General features: G+C 27.0%; 1 protein-coding gene across 4 annotated transcripts in view; it reads left to right on the top strand.

The window, feature by feature from the left end:
- Window positions 1-312: 312 nt before the first annotated feature.
- The window catches only part of LOC111685298, a 114,134-nt gene continuing 107,322 nt past the window's right edge, over window positions 313-7,124 (top strand). For 2 of the 4 annotated variants that reach the window (XM_046949613.1, XM_046949610.1), the window contains exon 1: window positions 5,936-6,380. The gene's annotated coding sequence lies outside the window, so the exon portion shown is untranslated. Of the gene's footprint in view, window positions 430-5,935; window positions 6,385-7,124 lie in introns of those variants that run through there. The other 2 variants (XM_046949611.1, XM_046949612.1) reach the window with 2 other exon arrangements.

Raw genomic sequence — 7,124 nt, 5'->3', positions numbered from 1 at the left:
TCTGCAAATAATGGACAAAAAATTAATAAACACACACACACACATTTACTTATAAAATAACAAAACAACTTTTACTTTTTTTGGGCAGAAAGAATACAATAACAATAACAACATAACCAATTTATTTAACAAGTAAATCTCACAAAAATAAGCTTTTTTTTTGAAAATAAACAATGAAAGCTTAGGATACTGAATTCGCCCTAATAAGGCGAACTATGACAAAAGCTTTTCTTTTTAAAATAAAAATAATGAATGAATGAAGAAATTCCTTTGCAGAATCTATTCATTCAATACAGTTTACGAGCAACTTTCAAAGCGTTAAGTCGAAAAATCGGAGAAAAATTTGGAAATAAATACAAAAAACGCAGCGGTTGTATTAAAAAAAGAAAATGTTTGCAAAAGAAATTCTATAAAAAAATCTAAGAAAATGTAAATGAAATAAATAAATCATAAAAAATGGAAATTGTATGAAAATTAAAGAAGATCTAATAAATTTCTTTAAAGTTTCTAGTGAAATTTAATTAAAATTAAGAAAACAAAGATCAAAACAAATTGTTAATTATTTTGAATATTTAAACAAGTCACACATTTTATTATTGTTTTTCCACCTTTTAAATTGAAGCAAAACAAAAAACAACAACAACAAATTAAAAGAAAACACATAAGCGTAAAGTTTTTCTAACGGTAAACACACACAATAACAAAACAACATACAAAGATGTGTGTGTGAGTGTGCTTAATTTTATAATCAAATGGTTTTTTACCCTCACACCCTTACTTCCCTCCTACATTCCTACTTATTCTTCATTCAACCAACATGGATAAAAAGACAAAGTCTCCATGCTATTTCTAACACACTCAGACTTATACTCTAAACTCTATTTTGGTTCGGTTTTGTTGTTTATTTCTTTGTGTTTTTTTTTTGTTCTCTCATCTATGGATATAAATAAACATAATTGTGTGTGTGTGTAAATTTGTGCCTCTATTTATATGTATGTGTGCCAGTCACACAGTTTGTATTAAGTTGTTTTTATATATGTATTTTCTAAAGTTTTACTTCTATTTTTGTTAAAACCATTTAGAATTGTAAACAGTGGGTATATTTTTTATTCTGTAAGAAAATAAATAAAATAAATAATAAATTTATTTTTTTTTTTCAATCAATAGTTTTCAACTTTTATGTAAAAACAAAATATGTGGGAGGTTTTAATCAGCTTCTTTTATCTTAAGGGTATTATAAACAGAAGATTGATTTGAATGGACGATAAAAAAGGAAAAGTTTTGGGTGAAGTAAGTAAGTAAGTAAGTAAGTAGTTTATCAAAAGTTGTCTTGTAATATGTGTAAGAAAATTTGAAGATGAAAGAGTTAATATTTGATGATTTATGGGAATTTTAAAAATATTAGAATTTAAGGATTCTTTTCGAATTAAACTAAAAAAGAACTCTTTTAAACAAGGCCTAAACATCAAATTGAGAACATTACATTATATGACATAATTTCATCATTATGCCACAAGTATAATATTCCATCAATATACTGAAAACCCCAGGTTTACTGCAAAGTCCTTAATGTTTTACTTTGTGAAAAAAGAATTCTATTAAACAAAACCCAGCGAAAAAAAAATAACTTCCAGAGAAGCGAAAAAGAAGTAGAATTTACTCCATGAAAGTACTGAAAAAGACCTGAAGAAGTTATGATTTTAACACAGGCTTGTCATAGGTGGGATATCCTTTTAATTTGATTAAAAATTCACTACATCTGAAGTCATTGTCAGGAAGTTATTTTTATGTTCTTTTTTTTGGAAGTTATAAGGAAGTGAAATTTTAGTATTAAAGTATACAATTAATTTAAATGATATTAATATACGTAAATAAATTAATCTTAATTCAAAATTTTAAACTAAATTGGATTCTTTACGCTTCTTTGGAAGTTAAAAAACATCATTTCCACAGAAGGTAAACAAATTCACTCAGTGCTACTTTTGAAGTAGTAACAAATGTTATTCTTTTGGAAGTACTTCGTTTTATTTTTGCTGGGTAGTATATAATACCCTACATCAGTTAATTCCGAAATATTTTAAATTTGTTTGACATCCTGAACAAGAGGTATGGTTGTATAAGCCTGAAAATAATGGAAGGATTTTAATAATTTATAATAGATTGGGTCAAACGACCAGTATGTGCCAAATTTCATTAAATTTTCCTGAAAATTGCGACTTGTAGCGTGCACACAAACTTAATAATACCTTACACCAGTTATTTCCGAAATGTTTTTAATTTTTTCTGACATCCTTACAAATAGGTGCGGTTGTATGAGGGGCGAAATAAAAGATTTTAGTTTCAATAGATTGAGTCAAAAGGAGAGTATGTGCCAAATTTTATCAAATTGTCTTAAAATTTGCGACCTGTAGCGTGCATACAAATTTTACATGGTCCGACAAACAGACAGACGACGGATAGACGGAAATAGCTCAAAATGATTTAAGGCCGATTGTAATACTTTAAGGTGTGTATACAACCAACGTATATAACATTGAAAGGCTCATAGTAAGGTGTTCTGCACTGACCACCTTTAGACTTTTTGGGGTTCAACTTTAAAACATATAAATTCGTTAGCTTCCAGGACAGCCATTTACACGTTCTTCCAAATAGTTTTATGGCACAACTTATTTCTCCTAATTTTACTTATTTTTATATTTGGTTGCGTATACGTAATATTTAAATTCAATGCAGGATATAAATATCAATCATACGCCTAGGTATGAGTTAATTGTTTAATTTGTATGCACAAAGTACATTTTTTAAAAAAATATTTTAAAATACGTTTACTAATCAAACAATGGTTAACTTAGTGTCAAGCCAACAAGAAGATTTGTGAAATATTTTGTATTTTTTTTATTTTATACTGTTAGGAAGAAAATTTGTCAAAAATTTCTTTTAAAATTCATATCCTTAAAAATCTATTAAAATTTTCAATATTACTTTTTCCAAAAAAATATTAAAAGATTTTTTTATACATCTTTTGATCCCGAGAGAATATACAAAAATAAAACAAATTTTTTACAACTCTTTTTGTCAAGCTACATCAAATTTGGCATTGTTTGATCAGTAGAAGTATTTTAAAATATTTTTTGAAAACTTTGAAGTCCTTTTGAAAGATGAGAAACTGAAAACGCAGATTTTTTCCCTTAAATTTATAGTATCAGACTTATATTATTAGGTTTGTGTCTAATTTTGTGTGTAGGACGGTGTTATATTAATATAACAATATAAGTCAGATTTTAAAAAAATTTAAAATAATTTTTTTTTTCCTCGTGAAGATATATAGTTTTCTGATGCAATTAAAAAAAAGTACAATTCCTTAGAAAATGGTGAAAATTAATAAGAAAAATAAGCTTAGCGGAGAATTGAACACATATTTCTCCAGATTATTTAAACATAATATATGTTATTATAAAGCCATTATCTTCCGCTTTCTAAATCCTTTAATAAACTTAAATTTGATTGATATTCAACTAAGATACAAACTTATAAGTGCTTAAAGGTACAAAAAACCGGTTTTTTTATTTGGTTTCCAATAACTTGTGGATTTATATATGCTTCTAAACAAAAAGTTGGTAAATGCTTTTTTATGCTTGGCTACGTATACGTTATAAATAATTCAAACATATGATGGAAATATTAATTATACGTCTGAGTAAAAGTGAAAGAATTTATAATATAAACATGTCTGGCTGAATTAACTTCTCATTAAAGTTATTTTAAATTGTACATATATTATTATGATAATCTTCTTAATATTTTGAGGTTAAGAAACTAACATTTACAACTGAGGTATGACTTATCCTATCCAGGTTTAGTACAAAGGTCAGCTTCATTTAAATGATTAACACAAATATAAAACTGTGATGATATTAGCAATAACGTTTTACTTAAAGAAAACTCTCTTTGATGGTATTCGTGATAAATGTTACTATTAGGGTTTAACTAAAATTTCCCGGGTCCTTTGTTGATGCTAATGTTGAATTTTTCATGCGTTAGGAAAAAAAAACAATAGAATAAGTTTTTCTTCGGTGAGATGTTTCTGTTGATAAGAGCAGTCAGCAAAAACTCTGCAATGGCCTGTACTTACACAATCACTAACTGTACTTACACAAGCACTTACTTTTTGCATTACGTTAAATTGACTTATAATGACTTACAATTATATATGTAAGTATTTTATTTGGATTTTTGCCGTTTTAAGTATTTGCACAATTTATTGAATTTCTCGCTAGCAATTATTTTTACACATACACAGAAAGAAAATTTATTTCATGTATAAAAATCAAGACAACGAACAAGAAGTCTAAGTTCGTAATATGTGTGAGTAATTTTATGTTTTTAAAAGCTAAACAACTTTTTGTAGTTAGTTAGTTAGTTAGTTTGAAAGGAGGATGTATATAGGCCTCTATAGGGCCTGATGTGCGCTCTTTAACTAGTGCCTCAGGTGGGAATCGAACCCACGACCTCCGGTCTACCAGAGTAGAATACTAACCACTACCCTACCGAAGGCCACCTAACCTACCGGAGGCCACCTAAGCTACTTGATTTACACTAAAATTTAGGTACTACGAGACAATTGAAGAATAATACAGCCACATCAATTTCAGCTCTCCTCTTTCTCGCAAAACTCTTTATTTTTAACACATTATAAGATCAACTCGTTGGAAACTACCCTGCAAAACAAGCACATTGTGATGGCCTAAGTTAGGACCACATTATCCATCCATTGGAGAACTGCCTCGTTTAAATTACAAAATCCGCAACATGGTCCAATGTAATGTAGGTTATGAACAAAGTTGTTTCCAAAATTAAACATGATCCAAGCAAGCAGGACTACTAAATGAATCATGTTCTCCAATCATGTTTACTAGGGAGTAATTTTTGGATTACTTAAAAGAATTATGTACTCCAATAATTGGGATGATACATATGTATATAATGGTGTCAGGGAGAACTAATTTTTTTTGCAGAAATATGTCTTAAATGAAGCATATTACTGTACTAAATAAGAAAAAAAAACATGCGTCTTAAATAAAATCGAATAATGTTAAACCATAAACTGTGAGGGTCCAACTCAACTTAAGAAAAATATTTTTTAAAGTCTCATATTTAGATGACATGGAAAAAATCGAAATTAAGCCTTAAACGTAAATATATTTCCATAAATTTATAAAATGTTTTCAATATATGAAAAAAATATTTAATGACGTTTTGCAAGAAAATGGTGAGAGATAGATATTAACAGACTGCATTACATTGGCTTGTTTAGCTACTAATATTTCGTTTTCATTAAAATCAATCAAATTGGCTTAAAAGTTTTCACAAAATTGCGTTTTGTTGGCCTAACTAATAGCGATTAAACATCACAAAATAAAGTTCTTTTTTTAATTTAAGCTATTTTAAAAATCGTTTAGTACAAAGCATTTTATTAACGAAATATTCATGTATTAATATGCTTAAAATACTCAAAATACCATCAACTTAAACTAAATTACATAGAAAAACAGGTACTAAAAGTTAGAGATAACAAAATTGTTTTGTTTGATGGAATAAAATCTATTTGCGTTGTGACTTAAAATATTTCGATAACATTAACATTTAATCAGAAGTACATTTTTTGGAAAATAAATCTTAGTTTCTCCCTCTATAAATTTAAAATCATAACTTTCTTCTTATTTATTTATTTAAATTTTTTAGAATTATTTTCTTACCCATTTTTTACCCCACTGTCTAACCTCGCTTATTACTTGATGTTGATTCAATTTTAAAAATATTATACGTTTATGTATATGTTGTGTTTTTCCTTATTTTTTTCATGTTTTAACCACCACACTTCTTGTGCACATCTTTAAACCACATCTCAACCACAAAAAAAAAAAAGAAAACAGGAAACAAACATGTAGAAATAAAAAAAATTACTGAAATAAATACAACAGAAAAATATAATAAAATGTAATTTATCTGCAATCGTACATCACACATTCAATGGAACACAAAAAATGTGGAAACCATAAAATAAAACAAAAGATAAAAACGACAAGCTAAAGCCACAATAATATTGTGGTTAAAGAAAAATAAACTTAATATTGAAAACTTTAAAATTAATTTTAACAAAAAAAATATATATTATAATTTTACTTGATATATTTAATAAGAAAAAGTTGAAAAAAACAAACTAATATGTGGTGGTGTTGCAAAAATATTATTAAACTAGTGTTTCTTTTTTAATAGTTGCAGTTTCTTTACATTACACTGTGGTTGCATTATCATAGCAATATTGCAATAATTTGTGGATTAACAGATAAGCGGATTAAAATGCTGCATTCATAGAGTGGGTAAGTAAGTTGTCATTTGGCTGTCAATTTAGTGTAAAACAAATGTTTGACTTGATTTTTGTATTAAAAATTATAAAAATTTGTTTTAATATTACACATTCAATTAAGTGGTTTATGAAGTATTTTATCACTCATATTAAAAGTAAAAAGAATAATAATAATTTAATATTTTTTTATATCTAACATTCTTTAAAATCATATCAATCGGATCACAGTAAGTTAGTAAGTAAGTAAGTTAGTAAGTTAGTAAGTTAGTAAGTTAGTATGTTAGTAAGTTAGTAAGTTAGTAAGTTAGTAAGTTAGTAAGTTAGTAAGTTAGTAAGTTAGTAAGTTAGTAAGTTAGTAAGTTAGTAAGTTAGTAAGTTAGTAAGTTAGTAAGTTAGTAAGTTAGTAAGTTAGTAAGTTAGTAAGTTAGTAAGTTAGTAAGTTAGTAAGTTAGTAAGTTAGTAAGTTAGTAAGTAAGTATGTTAGTAAGTTAGTAGGTTAGTAGGTTAGTAAGTTAGTAAGTAAGTTAGTTAGTTAGTTAGTTAGTTAGTTAGTTAGTTAGTTAGTTAGTTAGTTAGTAAGTTAGTTAGTTAGTTAGTTAGTTAGTTAGTTAGTTAGTTAGTTAGTTAGTTAGTTAGTTAGTTAGTTAGTTAGTTAGTTAGTTAGTTAGTTAGTTAGTTAGTTAGTAGACATACTGACACCCTGACTGACAGACAGACATACTGACAGATATGGTCGACTATACATTTGTACTTCTTT

The sequence above is a fragment of the Lucilia cuprina genome, chromosome 4 (genome assembly GCF_022045245.1).
Source record: "Lucilia cuprina isolate Lc7/37 chromosome 4, ASM2204524v1, whole genome shotgun sequence".
Classification (NCBI taxonomy): Eukaryota; Metazoa; Arthropoda; class Insecta; order Diptera; family Calliphoridae; genus Lucilia; species Lucilia cuprina.
The sequence above is the reverse complement of the archived record's forward strand: the minus strand, read 5'-3'. Positions and strand labels throughout refer to the sequence as shown.